Source organism: Protopterus annectens, chromosome 17.part0 (genome assembly GCF_019279795.1).
Source record: "Protopterus annectens isolate FY-2018-M chromosome 17.part0, PAN1.0, whole genome shotgun sequence".
Taxonomy (NCBI): Eukaryota; Metazoa; Chordata; order Ceratodontiformes; family Protopteridae; genus Protopterus; species Protopterus annectens.
Genome location: NC_056751.1, coordinates 448472342 through 448493326, shown reverse-complemented (window position 1 = coordinate 448493326; position 20985 = coordinate 448472342).

Sequence of the window (20985 nt, the reverse complement as noted above, 5' to 3'; positions counted from 1 at the left end):
AAGGAATCTAGTGTTAAAGTAGGTTGCTGCTTCATCAAGTTGAAGATGAGACATTGGTGACCAGTCACATGCTTTCAGTTCATTTAGGAAGCTCTCTGGATTAAAACATTTTTTGGAGTGGGATGTTTTAAAATTATTAGTAATTGTACTATGGATTCTTTGTTTAATAATGCAGGTTAGGATGTGGTCACTGATATCGTCAGGAAGGGTTCCTGGTTTATAAGTATCAAGATGGCTGTTGATAAGGATCCAGTCTAGGGTGGTTTCCTTACTGCTTGGCTTATGGATTCTAGTAGGAGTGGTTATAATTTGTGAGAATCCGTAAAGAGTTATGTGATTGGTAGGATTAGGGGATCTACAGGTAGCCCAGTCTATATTAAAGTCACCTAATACAATGGTTTCCTGAGGTAGGTGGGTAGACAGGTAACTAAGTAAGTTTTCAAGAGTATTGATATTATTTCCAGGGGGGAGATATGTGCAAATTAGATTGTTAGTTGTTGATTTCAAGTTTTGCAGTAAGGGTTTCTGAATTGGTATCTGAGGGTAGGAGCGCATTAAAGGGTGAAACTTGGAGTTCAGATTTATACAAAATGGCTACACCTCCACCCTTTTTGGTTTTATGGTCACATCTCAGGATATTATATCCAGGAGGGGTAATCTCCTGGTCCAGAGTTGAGGGCTTTAGCCATGTCTCTGTAATACAGAGAATATCAAATGAGTGCACATCTAAGAGTGCATGTAGGTGGGTAATTTTATTGTTAATGCTACGGATGTTAAGGTGAGCTATCAGGAGGGAGTTAGATGGTCTATTTAAGGTAGTGATAGCAGGAGATGTTAGGTTGTGTAGGTTATTGGGAATATCAGTATTGGGGCCAGGGTTTGGATGAATATCACCATCTAATAGGGGGTGTTGTTGAGGATATTGTACAAACTTAAGGATTTTGTAGTAATTGTTTGGTTTTTTTTGATAAGGAAGTAAGTAACATGGATAGCTCTATGGTATTTTGGTAATATATAGATAGAGGTGGAGGTTATGTTACTGTGGTTCAGGAAGTTTATGCGAGAAATTGGTAGAGTTTGCTGATAGGGGTGGTGTTGTTCAGGAATAGAAAAATGTTCAAAGAAGGTTAGTGTGTATAGTATTGTAAGATAAGCAAGAGTTGTAATTAAGAGTAGTAGGTTTGTGAATATAGACTTGTGTGTTGGGGCCATTAGGATATGCAGATAAGGAGTTAGAGTATATTGAGGAAAGGAGTGTACTAAGTAAAACTAAAGGTGGGAGAAGGCGAGAGTGCTATGAGAGGTTGAGTAGGTTGAGGGAAGAAGTGTACAATTAAGTAAAATAAAGGTGGTTGTAAGAGAGAAGATGTAAAATATAAGCAATACAGGATGCGGTGTGGAGAGGTTAGGGAGTAGACCAAGAAAGGTAATTAGCTTAATTAAGGAATTGTAGAGGTTAGGGGTAGGGTTGTTAAGTAGAGGAGGTAAGAGATAGGATGATAATGGGAGGGGGTGTGGCTACAGAAGTATATGGCTAGGACCACTGGGGGTGGGTGGGAATTGGGGGTAGGGTAGGGGAGCGGAGTGAGCCACTTGAGGCTGAGCGGGTAGAGCCAGGTAGTAAAAGAAATGCCAAGAAAAAAACAATCAGCAAGAGTGAGAATTTAGGAGATAGGTTTGTAGAGTTGTGGGGTAAGGTATGAAGGCTATGTAGAGGTGTGGGGTAAAGTATAAAGGCTTCCAGGGATTGATAAGGGATATCAGAGGGAGTGCAGATTGGTATACTGTGATTTGTTTTCTTTACACTGTGTTTTACTTGTATTCTGCTTTAACTGCATATTAGAACTTGAAAAGAGACCACAGCTCTGTCTCGTCAGTCAAACAGAAATTTTCCACACTCCCACTTGGTTACTGTTGTGTTCTTAAACACCACTGTCTTTCGAGTTGCCTGCACCTTATGTTAATTTGCCCATATATCTCATTTCCTCTCTGCTTTTACTGGCTGGTTTGAGTAAGCACAAAATTATCATTTTGTGAAATCACTCCCCTTCAACTATTTAAATTTATTGGTCATCCTACTGTATTCCATAGTACCAGAATATAAAATTGACCACCCCCTTTCAATCTATCTTGCTGTTTTAAAAATAGTGACTCTCCACTAAAACCTAACTTTTTAGACAGGTAAAACTTAAGTTACCTACTTTTACATCTAACTCCTCTAGCACACACTACAGTGTTTAGGATAAACCATTTTTTCATCTTACCTTTAAGCATCTATTGCAAGACCACCAGTTATTGAAGACCCCACATTCTGCCTCTCAGTAGTCATCCTGGGATTAGTGCTTCTGTTTTCTCCTGGTGAAAGAAGGAGTGCAGTTACATTATTTCCTGGAGACTGCTGATCACCAGAAAGCTTAATAACTGCTTTATAGGTGACAGATTGGAATATGTGCTTATATTCTAATCCTGGTGAGAGCAGGAGCAGAGTACATTGATTCCTGACTCTTTCTGGTTGGAGAATGAGTGTCTGTGCTTAACATACCTGATTGGTCTGGTTGCTACTCGAGCCATCTACCAGAAAAATGATACAAGCCTACAGACCCTTGCATCATCTGGGACAAGTGCATCACAAAACAGTCCATGGCCTGCTTCTCTTCTTGGGATTGGTGCTAACATTTTGCCTCTGGTGAGAGAAGAAGGAAAGGAGTACTGTATTCCAACAGAGTGAAGCTGTGCTGAAACCAGCATTAGTAGTAGCCAGGCAGTAGCCATTCATGCAACTCCCCTATTTTCATCATCATTGACACGCTAATTCTTTATTGTTCAGTAAGTACTGCTTGATTTCTTTCTAACTTCAGAATATCTCCCTAAATACGTCATCCTTAAATTTTCAGGGTCTACGTATTAGTTTGCCCTTAAGTGTTTTGCAGTCCTCTGTACAGACACAGGCACCTTGAGTGACATTTTTTCTGTAAAAGGAATATATAAGGAAACAGCTCCAGTACTTAGTACTAATGACCATCCCTCCTGGCATGTCTAAAGATCAGGTACCTGTGCTTTCTCCTATTAACCTGGTAAACTTGGGCATTCTGAGGCAGTGTAGCAACTGCCTCATGTATACAGACAACCCTCTACTCTTACCTCCCAGCACCCAGACCTGTGAGAGATGCACTTATATATCCAAATTGTAAGCCATGCACTCTCAAACCAAGACCGGAATAGCTGGTCAAGAAGTGAAGGTCAATACCTGCACCACACCACATGCAACACATAGCCCTCCAGAACCCCCACCATCACAGCTCTTACATAAAAACACAAACCACACACCCACCTTTGCAGAGGCTCTCAATAGAAATCTACCCAAATAGCAGAGAACTCTAAGGCAGAAACGCACTTGACCACCAATATACAGCACAAATCACAAGAATATAGCTCACCTACACAGTGTGCCCCTCAGCCTAAGCTCCTAAGGTAAAACCATCTTGCCCAATACACTAATCATAGGTGACTCGATAGTGAGGCACACTGATGTCCACTCACTAAGTTTAATAAGGAGAAGGTGATAGTTAGCTGTCTATCAGGTGCCAGAATCTGACACATAACAAGCGCACTCAGGTCACTCCACAACAAGTACAAGTATGACTCTGTCACTGTCCATGCAGGTATAAATGACCTGAGATGCACCTCCCTGTTTTCTCCTGGTGAAAGATGGAGTGCAGTTACATTATTTCCTGGAGACTGCTGATCACCAGAAAGCTTAATAACTGCATTATAGGTGACAGATTGGAATCTGTGCTTATATGAACATAGACATGGAGGAGCTCTCAGGTTATGTGGCCCAGGCAAGTATGACCCTAGCCCTGTGCAGTATCCTACCATCACCTCAAATGATACTGCAGTACAAGCAGAAAATGATTGACTTTAATAATTAGCTAAGTTTCTAGTTTCATTCTAAGGGGATCCAGTATCTGTCTGCTTGGGATGACATCATTGACAGACCTCGATGCTTTGCCAGAGATGGCCTGCGTCTTTCACTCCTGGGTTTCCGCATACTGGCTAAGGCTCTTGCCACACCTATAGTGCCTTTTTAGGCAATGTTCCAAAGACCAAATTACCACTGTAACATCTATAAATAAATGCAATCTGAGGGTCATGTTGCTCAATGATAGAAATCTAAATCTCAACCTGCACTTGCTTGAAGCACTCCTCAAAATGGAGCACATCGACATTTGTGCTGTAACGGAGACCTGATTTAAAGCAGCAGAAAGCACCCCTGTGCTACCAGGCTATAACTCAGTCCACACCTTTCAGCCCCAGAACATGGACCGAAGCTCCAAAAGCAGTGGTGTCACCATATTTATAAAGGATATGCACACCTCCAGACTAGTAGCCCAGCATAATGCATCTGAGATACTTCAGGTGCAACTAACATTGGGTAAGATGACGATTTAGGTCATAGCCTGCTATAGGTCCCCAACCATGTCCCAAGACTCTCACTCCACATTCCTAAGCACCCTGGAAACTATTAGGGTCCAACCCAACACTCTCATATTAGGTAACTTCAACTACCCTCCATCAACTTGGAAAACTATTCATGCACCAATACACTGGCCCAATGCGTCCTGGAATTTATCAGTTCCAATGCCCTGAAACAGCTCATTCTTACCCCCACTAGAGGAAACAACATCCTTGACCTGGTTATTTCTAACATAGACAACCATTGCTCTGTAACAATAGTCAATTTCTCCCTTGTTAGATCTGACCACAGACTAATCACCATGGAAATCCACATCTAACCCACACTCCCGGCAAAGGTAAAGTAACCACCATGAAAAACTTCTCCAAAGCTGACTTTGGGCTCCTAAAAACAGGGTGGCTAACTTCACAGCACTCAGGTCAATGGAAAACAGATGCAGGATTGTCGAGTCATACACCAATGCACTGTACAAACATGTACATAAATGCATGGAACTAGCCATACCCAAAAGAACCAAGACGTTCTCCTCCAAAAAAAGGAAGCCAATCTGGTGGTCCCCTGCCATTAATAAACTACAACAGAAGGAAGAAACTGTTGTAGAAAAAGGTGAAGTCCCAAGACTGGAAAAATTCCCTTATTAGCCTCAACAAAAAGTTGAGATCCCTCATCAAAACTTCTAAACCCAGCTATGAAGGCAGAATTGCAGCAGACACTAAAAACAGCCACACCGCCTTCTGTAGTTATATCAAGAATCTCCACAGTAATACCCAGATTTGCTCTGAGTTACTGCAGAATGGTACCTCCTACATTGAGCCAACAGATATTGCCAACATACTGGCCAACAGATTCAGTGCCAGCTTTACCCCTCTCTCCCCCCTAAAGTACCAATCACAACACCGGAGGAATGCCAGGCACCCAGCATTACTGCAGCACAGGTTAAAGCTGCATTGTCCAAGGCCAAGAATACAGCTTCCATGGGACACAACAATATCCCTGGATGTATTCTACATGAACTACAAAGTAAACTGGCACCACATCTGTGTGCCCTGTTCAATCACAGTCTCACTTCAGGCTTTGTTCCTGCCGATGGCGCACTGCTACAGTAGTCCTTCTCCATAAAGGACAAGCAACTACAAACCTTGGGAATTATCATCCCATTAGCCTGACAAGTCTGATATGTAAGGCTATGGAGTGCATCATCATGGCACCTAATTAACAACGATATAGGGAATCTCCAAACTCTAGATCCCATGCAATTTGGATTTGTGAAAGGTAGTATCATGCCTGCTCAACCTGGTTGATTTCTTTGAGTCAGTCACCAGAGCTGTGGATGAGGGCAATACAGTTCATACAGCCTACCTCGATCTGGCCAAGGCCTGTGATGCCATTCACTACTCAGGAATTATTGATAAACTCACCAAACTAGGCATCAATCCCTATATCACTAGGTGGATTGCAAATTGGCTCACAGATCGAACCCAAGGTGTGAAAGTAGCAGACTCCAAGTCAGACTGCTGACCAATCAAAAGTGGAATCCCACAGGGATCAGTCCTGGGTCGTCTCCTGTTTGGCATTTACTTTTTAGAAGTCCAGGCCAACACAGTGGTACTCTTGCTGACAAAGTTCGCAGACAAATGCAAGTTGGGAGCCATTATTAACTCCCCAAGTGATGTAGACATCCTACAGAAAGGCCTCACTGAGACCAATGACTGGTGTCGAAACAATGGCCTTAAGCTTAATGCCACAAAATGCGTTGTCATCCCCTTTGGGAAAAACTCAGTTCCTGCTAATTACCACATTGATGGGAGCTCACTGAACACTGAAGGAGTTATAAGATATCTGGGGATACGGGTTGCCAGCAACCTCTTCTTCAACCACCACATTGCCACTGTGGTCAGAAACTCCTTCTGTGTGGCACATCTCATTACCAAGGGTCTGGCATCCAGGAAGAAAGAGGTCATCATCTCTCTCTAGTCTTCCCTCATTAGGCCAATCATCGTGTATAATGCCCCATTTGGCATGTACCTAACTAGACACATGCAATAGCTGGAAAGGTCACAAAGTACCTCACAAGAAGGATTCTAGGCCTTAACCACATGTGCTACATGGACAGACTCAAAAAACTCCAGCTATTCTCTGTCTCATATCATCTACTAAGAGGCGGTTTCTGCTTGACTTACAAAGCCATGTCTGACCCAGTTCTGTTAGAAATGCTACATCTAAAGAAATCCCAATCCCTCCACACCACATGCTCCAGAGACCTCAACCTCATTACCGCAATCAACAGAACTTGCTAGAAGAACAGGTTCATAACGCAGAGACTGCCAATGCTATGGAATAAATTTCCCATACATGTAAAGCAGAGCATCTCACTGGCCCTCTTCAAGAGAAATCTTGATGAGTGGATGAGAAATAGAAAGTTCACACCGGGAATCACTCCAGTGGCTCTACTTGATAGAGGCACTGAGAACTAATGTTAGGCAGCAAGATGCCAGGACACTTCTATGGGCTAGGCTTGTAAATCTCCAGGGCCATTAGCCTAGTACACACTTATGAACCTATAGGTGCAATATTACTGAACTACCTCCTAAATATTGTCAGCCTCTGACCTTCCCCCCAGCAGAGTATGTGCCGACCTCTAGAAAATTGCCATCACGGTGTCAGTCCCCATGGGTGACTCCTTCACATACTCTGCCAGCTATTGTCTTATTAGCTTTACCAGCTTTATCAATCATCATTAAAATTATAAAACATGTATTGTTCAGTTTCATATATATGAAATAAGTGTCATACAAATCCTCAACTCTTCTCTATTTGGTGTTGTAAAATGCTGATCCTGTTTCCTCAGTCTGATATATTTCTTTAGAAATTATAACACATGCCATCAAAAATGGTCGCTCAGTCCATGCTGCTTATCTGGACCTTGAAAAAGCATTTAATATGACTCCTCATGCTGGCACTATTGATAAACTCACTAATCTGAACATAAACCCTATGTCATCTGTTGTGTTGCAAATTATATTTCCTATCAAATGAACAAAGTAAGAGTTGGTGGTACATTCTAATCTGTAAGAAACATCATTATTACAGCCTTTTAAGACTATGCACTTGTTCTGCTCCTTTTCTTCACCTGCTTCTCCAGTTAGAAGGCAGATGTCAGTGGTCTGAGGCTAAACAAGTTTGGTAATGGTTCTACACTGGATGCTATTTTTGACTTACCTATTTATAGTCGTATCTCCAAAAGTGGGTTGCTTAAAGCAACACTTAGTGAAGAGACCATGACCTTAAGCTTAATGCCAAAAATGTAGTCTGGTTGTCTTTGAGAAACAAATCTGTCCTACTATGTACCAGACTCAGTCATTAGAGATTTGTGTACCTACATTGACAACAAACTATCCATAATTATGGGTGACGTAGATTGCTGACAGGAAAAACTCCTCATTACTGTTACACAGATAGGTTATTGAGAAATTCATCTAGTCTGAATTGTAATTTTACCATTGACCTGGGACACCTTACAGACAATATATCAGGAAGGGTGGTAGGGCTTATTACCTTTTCTCTAACAGAGTAGTCCTGTTTATATAATAAAGTTGTACATATGACAATAAGAACCCATTCAATTAGCACAGCAGCTGCAACTGTAACAATTTTCTCAAGACATTTTAGAAGCACTCATGTTAACCGCAGTGCCCACCCAACACAAAACTGTGTTATTTGAAAGCAAAGCCAGGAGTTAAGACAGGCATTAGCATACCTGTTCTACAGTGGATTATGCAATGGTGTCCTTCAAATAAGTATAGTATCACAGATTTGGGGTCTACCCAAATGCTATGATTTTATGTTATAGTGACTCTCTGGAGAAGACAGGAAAGCTGTGTGTACAGTGGCTACAATAACAACTAAGCTTTGAAGAGGGGTCAGTCTTAAGGCTACCCTATCCATGTCTCTCTAACACTATTGCCTATAGTTGCATTTTAACAGTTTTGTTGCTTCATTACATGGTTCCATTTCTATTATTATAATAGTATATGCTGTACTAAGGAAAATGGCACACCATTATCATAATCATCTATTAAGACCAGTTGCGATATGAAGAACAGAATATGGCTAGCAACTCTGCTGGGTATTTTATGTGTGCATTATGCACCAACTACAGATCCATAGAACAGTGTCAATGAGTCACAGTTTGGATTTCATTGTGCTATGAGTACAGCTGAGATAAAACTGGGCCAAGGAAGAACACCTAATGTGGATAAATTCATATTTTATGATCAATTGCTACAGTAATCTCGCTTTGAATATCCACTGTTATGGTAAGTAGCTTAAACACTGCTACACTTAGCAGACTGCTACATATTTTGGTTGTGTCACCTAAACTATCTGAAAAGTTATTCAAAGAAATTATAGAAACTTAGCAGAAGCATTTGAATCTGAAGCCATTGAAAACTGTTCAGTGTTTTAAGTAAGCTGTGGAAGCTATTAAATGATAAAAAAAAAAATCACAAATACTGGCAAACCTGCAGCATTGGGAATGGCTGAAAATATTATGGCACCATATTAATACCAACTAAATCCTTCCATTCAAAGAAGCAGTTGTATATTCAAAATGGCATGGGGACAGTTATAGTGGTAATGATTTAATCATTGCTAGAATGATGTTTGCAAGAAATAGATATTTTGAAAAAAGAAAACGTCTGTGGCAACTGCTCCCAGGTCAATAAGAGAAACTTAAAACATTCATAAAGCAAAACATACGTAAATACTCTATGATTAAATAAAATCACTCGGGTAAAGTGAACTCGATAGAAAACATATTTAAAGGTTTGAGAAAACTACAAAGGAGGCCACGGTAATGTAGCATGCTTACATTTGCCTTGCTGAGTACAACACTGAAGAAGTAACCACTTGTACTGTGCCAGCAATATTATTCTTGAAAGGAAAACTGTTTCAGATGGGACTGAAACCAGATTTATTGAGATAACTGGAAAAAATACGAGGCAAGTATATAAATATGAGTTAAGTGAGAAATTTATCCATAGGTATGAAAACGTGCTGACAAGAGATAATAAGAGTGGTCACTGGGAGATGTGCCAATTTATTTTACAGGTTGGGCTCAAAAAGATTACTACTAATGTAGTATGTAATACCAACAGAAGACATGTAAACTTAAGAAGTCTTTAATAAGTCAACAACATGCATATAGCTATGAGCTAATTGAGTGTAAATATCCCACTGATACACAAAATAATACAGCAGAGATGATTGCAACCTAAGCTTTATTGGGAAACAAGACAGTCACTGAGGAATACGCAGCTCAAATCTAGTCATACAACAATTAGAGGAAATCCTCCTTTCATTGCATAATTTTGTTTAAGCAAAAATGCCAAACGTTTTATCTATTTTATCTAACATCATTTACTGGATATTATTTGAAAATTCATTAATAAAAAGTGGACAGAATTCTACTCTGAAAATGGTTTGATCTGAGAACACGTGCTCTTTCCAAAACTCAGAACCTATCTACTAAAAATAAATCCAAACACAAATAAATATATATATATATATATATATGGAAAATATTTAATCTCAGTGCAATCACCATGTTTTAGGAACTGGAACAAATGGAATTACAAACATCTAAAATGAAGGTCTCAGCTACTACTACTCAAGAAAAGGAAAATATAAATGAAAGATGCAGACCAACTTGTAAAAAAGAGAAAAAAGAACTTCTTTGTTAAAATGAAATTAAACCATTTATTTCTGATAGAATGCTTAACATTGTTACAATCCTTACAAAAAGCAATTCACCATCTTAGACTAACTAGCTTGCATAAACTCAACTTTATTGCACATCTTTTAATTGACTAGATGCTTTGTCGTCTCAAATAGCCACATGCAAAAATAAAGAGTCAAAAATGGGACATATTTTTTAAACACATGCTAAAGTTATTATATGAACGAGTGAATAAAAACACTTTTGATTTAAAAACACTCAGCAGATACAATGATAAACTTGTTTGAGGTTTGCCAGAAAATATGAACAATAATTTCTAATACCAGCACTTCATTCAATCTGTCCTACCTTACTTGGCAATCAAAAATCAGCCCATAGCTTAATCATTGAAGTGACACAAAGGGCATTATGGACAGCTTAACAAGAAGACAGAACGTGACAGGTATATGATTAAATTAATAACTAAAAAAAGTTATCAAAATGCTAATGTTCCAAAATCTAAAAAAGAAATAATACATTGTAACAAAATGAAATTTGAGCAAAATATTCCTCAACAAATTAAACCATCAAGGCAAAAACTGTCACCATTTGTTAAATGCCAAATGAGGTACCCTACTACTAATGTTTTCAGCCATAGAGAAAATAGACATTCCGTCTCTGTGGACACAGATGCTAAAGCTTTATTTCTTGATCTGTTTGGCTTTGGACCAGACACATGATCTCCAGTAATATTTCAATTACATATTTTGCAGATTACCCATCTGAACTACATACTTCTTTTCCAAAACCAAACTTATTGAACTTTGATCAATTAGCAAAAAAGCATGGATACAACTACTTCTATCTCAGGAGGATCCTCTGAATGGTGACTGCAACACAAGAAGTTTAACTTCTTTCAATTTTCTTATTGTGCATTTCCTTTTTGGTAATAAAATATAACCCAAGCCTTACTGTTGATTTTTGAAGCAACGTAAATAAATGGTTTCCTGATTTCTGAATATGTGAGGCATGGGCTGTTTTAAGGACAGGACTGTCTTTAGCCACTTTCAGGTTTGGATATGGGAACCATCAGTAGCCAGGAACATGTATTATTACATTCTCAATTGTTGTTCATGTTAAAATGAGACATTTTCACATTTAAACACATTAGAAAGAACTACTTTCTTGAAGTGAACATAGGCTACTCAGATATATGCAGATTTACAGCACCTTGTATATACAATTTCATTGCCTTCAAAAATGTTAGAGATGATTAATAATCTACTTTGAAAACTAACAAAACATTCAGACAATCTTGTCACGTTTCAAATTGAATATTCTGAGAATTACTTAATATACATAAATTCAAGTGACATTAAGACAAAGTGTAATTTTCTTGATCATGTACAACTTATGGTCTTATATCAGCAGAGTTTCTTTAGCCCTACATTTGTTAACAGATCTAAGCTTTTTATCAAAATATATTTTATCTTTCTTTTCTCCTCTATGCCTGTATTAACTCTTTACAGATAATACATTTAGATAAAAGCTATATATAATGCTTGATTATGGTTTTTCAGTGTTTTCTTTTAGTTCAAAATGTAGTTAAAAGGAAATGTAATAAGTGTGGCTGACAAGAATTGACCCACATGGAAGGCAGTGCTATGCAGCATATAAAATTAGTACATATAAAAACTGTTTTCACTAGAAATTATATGTGCACCATATTATATTTAACATGATTTCATAATGAAACTATAAAAAGTATCAAAAGCTAAAGAAACTTACAAATTACTAATACATTATTGGAGGGGAATGGAATTCCATTATAGACCCTAAAGGACGCATCAAACAATACTAAATATTATAATGTAAATGTTTCCTTTGCTGTGATTAACCTAATCAATTATTTTGATTTTGTGGACCCCTATCTGATACGTCAAACCAAATCTACAGAACATAAATATACTTATATCTCATACTCTCATAAAATATGGTTTTGGTCTGATTTGCTTTTAACTTTCAATAACTTTCTAAAGAGCAATTTGAAATACAGCCAAAAAAAGTATTAATTTCTCTGATCACTCAAAATATAAAAGTTAAGTTTTGCACTATGTGGACCATACTTTAAAGAAAGAAGAAACAGTGGGTACTAAACATTTTATTATTTCTGAATGTTGGAGTAAAAGAAGAAGTGTTAACCTTGTTGAATAACTTCTACAGTAACATGAATAAGGAGAAAAATAGCTGTAGATATTGAATGGGCCATATTAAAATAACAGATAAAAGGGGTTCATATCAATAAGGTTTTATATTTTATATATATATATATATATATATATACACACACACACACACACACACATATATATATATATATATATATATATATATATATATATATATATATATATACATACACACACACACACACACACACACACACACATACACACACACAAACACACACATATATCTTATATATAAATGTGAAACAAATCACTTAAGATATAAATATATGTATCAAAGAATAAGCAAATAAATAAGGATGATGCTAATACTAATATTACTACTACTACTACTAATAATAATATCACCAATGATAATAAAACTTGCATTATACCAATGAATTGGAAGATCAAATTAAATTAATTCAGAAGGAATTTAATCTTCTTTATATGGCACACGTTTCTTGGTATTAAACTTAAATATTAGCTATTAGCTATTTATTCTGAATGGGAGCAATCACTGTTTCTTAATAATTAGAGGAATAAAAATATAAGGGAAAGAATTTACTTCAGCTGATGACATAATTTACTTATCTACAGATCTCTTTATCCAGTTTTAAAGCAAAAATATAGGTAATTCAAACAAAAGAGATTAGTCAACTTAGTCAGCTAAATTACCATGAATAAAATGTTGAACATATTAATCTTTTAACTAAACCTGTCAGTGTTCAATATGTTTTGGATGTCTATAATTATGTGAAGAAAGGAAAAACACCTTGCCCTGATGAGTACACTACAGAATTTTATAACTGTTTTATAATCATTGCTCCTAAAATCCTAGTTTTAAAATCTGACATATATCTAAACAGATTATGAAAAAATCGTCACGCCTATACCAGATTTGCAGCTAAATTACCCAGTTAGTTGTAGACCTGCAGCCTTTGTAGTCGAAATTCTAAACAAAAATATGCTTTGCTTTTAATAAAAAGAATAAAACTTGTTCTCTCATCAACTATTTCATCCTACCAATCAGGAATAGTAAGTATTGACAAATTTGCAAACATATTTTAGCCTTAAAAGCTATGCAAACCATGATGTATTAAAAAGGAAGAAAATAATTTAGACACTGATGACTCTAAACACCAATGCTTTTGATCAAATGAATTTTGGATTGTTCTTAATTTACAACCTTGAAACAATTGGTCTTTCCTAATAATTCATAGATGGAATATAAAATCTATATGGTAAATCAATTACTCATCTCCTTATAAACAAACTGATTCCTGATCCATACCTATCTGAAAGAGTGCTAGCCAAGGATGCCCCGTCCCTTATCTACTTAACTTGCATGTAGAACCTCTGTTTATGCAGACATCAAAACATGAACGGTAAAACTTTTATGAACGTCTAAAATTTTATTAAAAAGCAAACATAAAGGTTACTGGTAATTACATTTATTCCATACATGGAGCTTCATCAGACCAAGTGACTTATAATTAAACACCAAATAAATACTTAAAAAATCACATGACCTCAACCAGTTAATGACTTAATTGTTTCCTTTTCAAAACTACCTTATAGGTATCTCTATCATTCATTCTAGGAGAATTACAGACATTTAATCTTAATTAACATTATGCATACTATTATAATGAAGATAGCATTACTCTGCACTTCTTATGCTTTGGCAAAGCATGCAAAACAAAAGCATTTTAATGAAATGGAAAAAGTGTGTTTTAAATTTTCTGTGATTGAACAAGTAAAGAATTATGATCATAGACTGGAAGCTGAAGATGAGTTGGACTGAAAAGAATATTGTTGGCAATTAAGATTCATGTTTTATTTGTTTTATTTTTAAGTATTTTTTTTAAGAGAGTTTGTCGGTGGCTTTTGGAGTTATATTTTTGTTACAGATATATTATAATCCATTGAAAATATTTGGTGTTACAGTGCTCAAGATTGCATTCATAGATGACATAAATGTTTGCTTAACTCTCCAAGCTCTGATATACCAAGAATCATGAATACTATTCAACTCTTCATGAAATGTTACAAATGTAAATTAAATCTATGAAAGTCTGTGCTATTCTCACTCAACCAAAACTACAAAAATTATGATACTACAGAACTAAGGGAAGTAAAACAATAATAACTCTATGAAATACGTAGGTGTTATATTCAGTTAGTTCCCAGTTTTAATATACTAGAGCAATATTTTGAAAACCTGGACATGGACACAAATGACTACAAAAAAGGACACGGTAAGCTAAATATCTCCATTTAATCCAAAATATCAATAATTAAGTTGAACATATTTCCAAAAAAATCTACCTTTCCCCTTCATTTCAAGTAACACCAAACATTTTCTCTCAATATGTTTTCTGGACAACAAAATCTACATCTATTGCATATGATAAATTAACTTTACTGAAAGCCTGGGGTGAGGGCATACCAGATTTCCATATGTATTATTTAAACATTATTTTAAGTAGACTTTTAAAAATAATAAATTTTAATTCAAAACCTAAGTAATACAACTGCAGATGGGTGGAATATGGCAAACGTGCTTAATGGCCCTTCCATTCCTAAAACAAAAATATGTAAAATAACAAAAATTTCATACATTTACTCCAATAATATATTCATATTTTAATTTTTAATCACTGTTCTGAGCATAGAAGTATTTAGTCTATTCCTACAAATTAATCTAAACCCAAACTTTATACTGAATACCTAAATGTTGGACAGGCAACGTTATCGGTTAATCAACCATAAATTGATAAGGGATTACATTTAATTAGATTCAAAATATACTGAAAATCTGAGGCAATAAATGAGTTATATATTGTTAAGCAAATCAAATATCTATTCCACAAAAGTATACAAATACACAATTGGATAATAGAAAATATGTTTAGTTAAGGACATATTGCATTCTTTGCTACCAAACAATCTGTAAATCATACAAACTAGTTCAAAAATACGTGCCAAAATGCTCACATTTCTTCATTTTATTGTGCATCAGTAGACCAGTTTTCAACCTAATAAAGTACAAAGACAAGGTATTAAACTTAATTTAAATTGTATTCCATCAAAAAGATTATATTAAATACACTTCATAATTTCATACGATGACACCAGCCAAAAAGACTAAAAACTATTAGGTGTCATCATAGACAATAATCTAAAATTTGACCTACATGTTAACCAAACTATCAAAACCATCAATAAAAAACTAGGGTCACTTTACAGAATAAAAGCCTTCCTAACCCCTCCAGCTAAAATTGCCATAGCTCACTTTCACCTTCTTTCAACCCTTCTGTATGCATCCCCTCTACTTTCGAATTTAAACAAGACTGTCCTTAACAACCACATTGCCAGGTTTGCCACTGGGCTGCCTTTTAGGACACATCATTGCATCAATCTAAATCAGTTTGGGTGGCTTGAACTACCCAGCCTAATCCAGTATAACCAACTGGTTATGGCCTATAAAATCCTCTATAATCCGGACAATACTCCTGCACTTAAAAATATTATCACCCCCTATAACAATCCTTCGATCCTCTAACAAACTACTAATTCAGACTAGCAAAATTAATAACACAGCTGGTGATTCTCTCTTTGCAAACTCTGTAAGTAGATCCTGGAATTCTCTTCCAGCTGATATTACTTTACTTTCCACCTTAGGTCAATTTAAAACTAGACTCAAACAACATTTGTCACTTAACTGGCTATGTCAATGTATCAAGCCTGGCTAACTCTCTCTAGAATGTGTAAAAATCTGTTAACCAGTTTACTGTGTAATTTAATTTAATCCTGACTTGTGCTCAGGATTAACTGTAACCTGTGGAACTTTGTTTAACTTGCTTACTTATGTAATCTCTGTAAATAGTCTGTTTGTAATATGTAATGCTGGTATTATGTAATGCTGTATCTGCTTACCCTTGGAGCTTTTCTCCCTGGGCCTCCGCTGAAAATGGACATGCATTCAGTCGGACTATCCCGGTCAACAAATGTAAAATAAAAAATAAACAAAATAAATAAAATCATCTTCTTTTAATGCTGATGGCATGGAAGAGCAAACATACTTCACATTTTTAGAGTTGCAAATTCCTGCATCAGCTTTGGGATACTCACAGATCATAACTTAAAACATTGGGCTAACAAGAAAGTATGATTTTCCGTAAATTTGCTATGTTTCATATCCCACCTAAAGAACTGAATACAGTGTACCTGAGGATACTAATAATGTTTTATGTTTTTGATATTTTATGTAACTCCTGACTGGTTTAATCTTAAATTGTTAAATTCAGACAGTTTTAAGGAGTCAGAATATACACTCATGCACATAAAATCATGTCACAGAATAATAAACACTTATCTATTTTATTATGTAGATAGGGCAAATGATTGGATTTACTTATTGAATTTCTTTTAAGAGGTGATACACATGTTTATTAACACAAATTCAGTATATTTGTGTGATATGTCTGGAAATTCTCCAATCACTCTTGGAAATTAACTAATGATTATTACTGTAATCTCTTAAAATATGTAACTTATAAGCATGTTTTGTATTATTTATGAAAGATAGCACATGATATAGCTGCACATAATTATATTTAGTTTATTGTTATAGTAATTACATAGAGTCATTTATGCATATGTATTCCTTGTTTTTTTTTTATTTCTGATAAGTTATTTGTTTTTATAAGCTCAATAAAATGTTATTTAAAAAAAAGGTACACTTTATTGTCTACCATCCCATGATCCTAATGTAAGCAGTCTAGTAACAGACAAAGGATGGATGGCAAAATTGTTTTCAGAAGATGACTGACCATGTTTGTACTCAAAGATAAAAAATCAAAGCACTGAGCATGGCCAGCTCCTGATGTTGATGACTAAACAGTTTTGTATTCCAATATGGATTGCAGAATAGATCTGTGACCACAGACAAACAAATGATAAAATTCAAGCAAATAAACTTAAAAAACAAGGCACAGTGCAAACGTAACCAAAACACGAGTCGTTTCTTGGCTGAATGTTGTTTTAACATTTATAAATATATTAAATACATTATGTACAAACAAACAAAAGGTTTTTAATGCATTACATACTATATGCATAATAATAGGGATGTATTCAAAGTATTTAAATTGTTGAATGAGTTTTTGAAATTGTTTGTTTATTTACATGTATATTCACGAGGATATTTTAAGCAGTTTTATTGGTCAATTCAAAATTTGTCAGCATATATATATATATATATATATATATATATATATATATATGTGGTAATTAGATCACGTTTTTGTCTGATGAAGTCTCAGTTATTTTGACGAAAAACGTGGTGATCTGTCTAACGTTTAACTTTGGAATAAACCTGTTCAAATTATCTCGGCTGACCGGTGCGGTTTGTCCTCTCCACAGTGCTTTATTGTTTAAAATTCAAGCAAAACTACTGAGTGACAGAAATAGTGGTTTTATAAAACTTGTCAGGGGAAGGTATGATCAAAAGGATCTAAAAAAAATCATACTTTAGAAAGAATTGTGGTCAGAGAGACCTTGTCATAAATACCTAAAGGAATTTCATCAGAGGTTACACTGTGGGGTGGTTGGGCTTGTGTGTCTTTTTTTGATTAAAGTATTGAAAAATTAATAATATTAAAATGTTCACTGGAAACTATTGCAGTCAGTAGATAATCATATTTAAGCATTATATGAATGCCATATGATGGTATTACTAGATGAGGGCTGCAGAACCCTTTTAGTTTTACTGATATATCCAAATAGAAACAGATTTCTGTGGGTAGCACATTGTCCATTTTGTTAGTCAAGTATATCTCTTGTACTGAGTGTCACTGCTTTTAAGTAGGAAGTATTTTATTACTATTTGCTGAGTTTTAATGTTATTGCTGGAAGCAAGCTAAAACACATTTTTGTGCATCTGTGCTTATTGCAAAGGTTTTTGCTGAGTTGTTTGGTTGGCAAAATACTGACATATGTTAAAATGGTCAGTATTTCTTGTATTTGTCATGGTCATGATGGTCAGTATTTCTTGCATTTGGTTAGTTAAATTCTTTTCTGTCTCCTCAGTGTGCTTAGTGGGTGAATGGGACTGATGCTTTATGTGCTATTTCTTCAAGAAGTGGAAGCAAATTACTTTAAGCCATGCTTCTTGTGTATGGTCTTGTAGATGACTCATGCAATCATATTTAATGGCAATTAGGAGTTGTTTATGCCTTTGAATATCAGTATATCCATGACAGCTATTTATGTACAGTGGTACGTGACCTGTTATTTATTTAATATATAACCCTGACTAGAATTAACCTAACCTCAGTATTGGCCCACCCCACTACAGTTAGTTCTACTCATTCAGTTGTTATTTATTTAACATATAACCATGTTAAGAACTGACACCATCTCAATGTTGGCCCTCCCCACAACAGTTAGCTAAACCCATTCAGTTATTTATTTAACATATAACCATGCTTAGAATTGACCCCACCTCAATGCTGGCCTACCTACTACAGTTAGCGCTAGCCATTCAGTTCTTCTTTAACATATAATCATATTTAGAACTGACCCCACATATATGTTGGCCCACACTACTACAGTTAGCTCTATGCATTCACTTGTTAATAAACATATATCCATGCTTAAACGTGACCCCATCTCAATGGTGGCCCAGCCCACTACAGTTAGCTCTATCAATTCAGTTCTTCTTTAACATATAAACATATTTAGAATTGACACCACCTCAATGTTGGCCCACCCCACTACAGTTAGCTCTATCAATTCAGTTTTTCTTTAACATATAATCATATTTAGAATTGACACCACCTCAGTGTTGGCCCACACTAATACAGTTAGCTCTATCCATTCAGTTGTAATTTTTTTAACATATAACCATACTTAGAACTGACCCCATCTCAGTGTTGGCCCACCCCACTACAGTTAGCTCTCTCCATTCAGTTGTCATTTAACATATAACCATGCTTAGAATTGACCCCATCTCAATGCTGGCCCACCCCACTACAGCTAGCTCATTCCATTCAGTTGTTGCCTGCAGCCCTCCTTGCTTTCAAGTGAACAGCTTGAAGATGTTCTACAAGTACACCGATTAAAATAAATATAAAACTGTTGCTAAGATCTCTGTGCATATATAAATGTTTTAGTGATAAATGTGCATTTGGACAAAAATTGATATTGATCCCTATGCCAAGTATGTTGCTTTTTGAAACAGATGGAAAAGCCTTGAGTCGCTTTGTTGCAACCTAGTACATCTCACTTGATATAGGAAGATTTTGTAGCATGCATTTGAAAGAAATATAGCAAATATAAAATGGTCATTTACAACACTGTTACAAATTCTTCTTCTTAAACCCAAACATATAACATACCTGTATATGTCTCAGTAAATATTGCATAGCTTATTACATACATACCTCACCATGTATCGTGAATTTGATTCCCTCAGTCTATCTTTGCATACGGTGTGACTCTCTGCAAGCCATAAACCAGGCAGTGTTTCCCCCAAAAAGATCATGAGTACATCTAAAGCATATCTGGAAGAACAAAAGAATGAAAACAAATCTTGTCACATACAGATTATATGTCATAAAGTGGTACAATGTAAAATGTTTTAATCTGGCATCAGCCTTTTTCTCACCTGCTGAATGATTTAAGTCTTGCCAAATTTTTCTTATCTATCTTGGATAAATTTTCATGTCATGAATAACAGAATCTCATATCAGCACTTGATTTTCCTTTTAAAGTTAGTATTCTGTTCAGGTCAGCATATTCAGAATGTTCATGCCTATAAAGTGAATATAAATAACGGGTCTAATTTAGATTAAAATGTGGAGTACCACATAGATTTCTTCTTGTTCTTCATTCTTTAAAAATGTAAAAAAGATTACCATGTGTATTTTTTTCTACACCCATGTATATGTTGAACAAATACTGACAATTTATATTAATCAAACAGCATTTTATAATTTCCACTCTACTTTGATTAATATGGTGGTATTTTAACTCAAAGGCATGTGGTCGGTTAGGTGATTACATATAATATTGCCAAAGTAACCATCCTTTAGGCAATCATAAATTAATAGCAGTAATAATACTAGTGAACAAAGGCATCCATATTTCCTTTGACTTTTTCTAATACCACATTTGTTATGAGCTATTTTGTGACTATGAAATAAAAAGAAGTTATGTTTTACAGTAAAGCTCCACCTGTTGGACTGTAGGCTTGGTTCTGAGCCTCGGAACCTTCTCAGCCGTTATTCCAGCTCGCACTTTCAAAAACTCTCAAGCTAAGCTCTACCCACGATGCTCCTCACCAAATTACCTCACATTGAGTTTGCAAACTATAGTGACAGACAAGAAATACTAGATAAGAGGCCATATCTGTGCTCCTATTGTGAAGCCAGTCTTTGGGAATATTTGATCCACCAAAAGTTTTAAAGGCCAGGGAAAGGAGGGGGGAATGTCAAGGATTAATGAAGACTGACAACATAGATGGAACATTATGGTAAAACATAACTTCTTTGTCT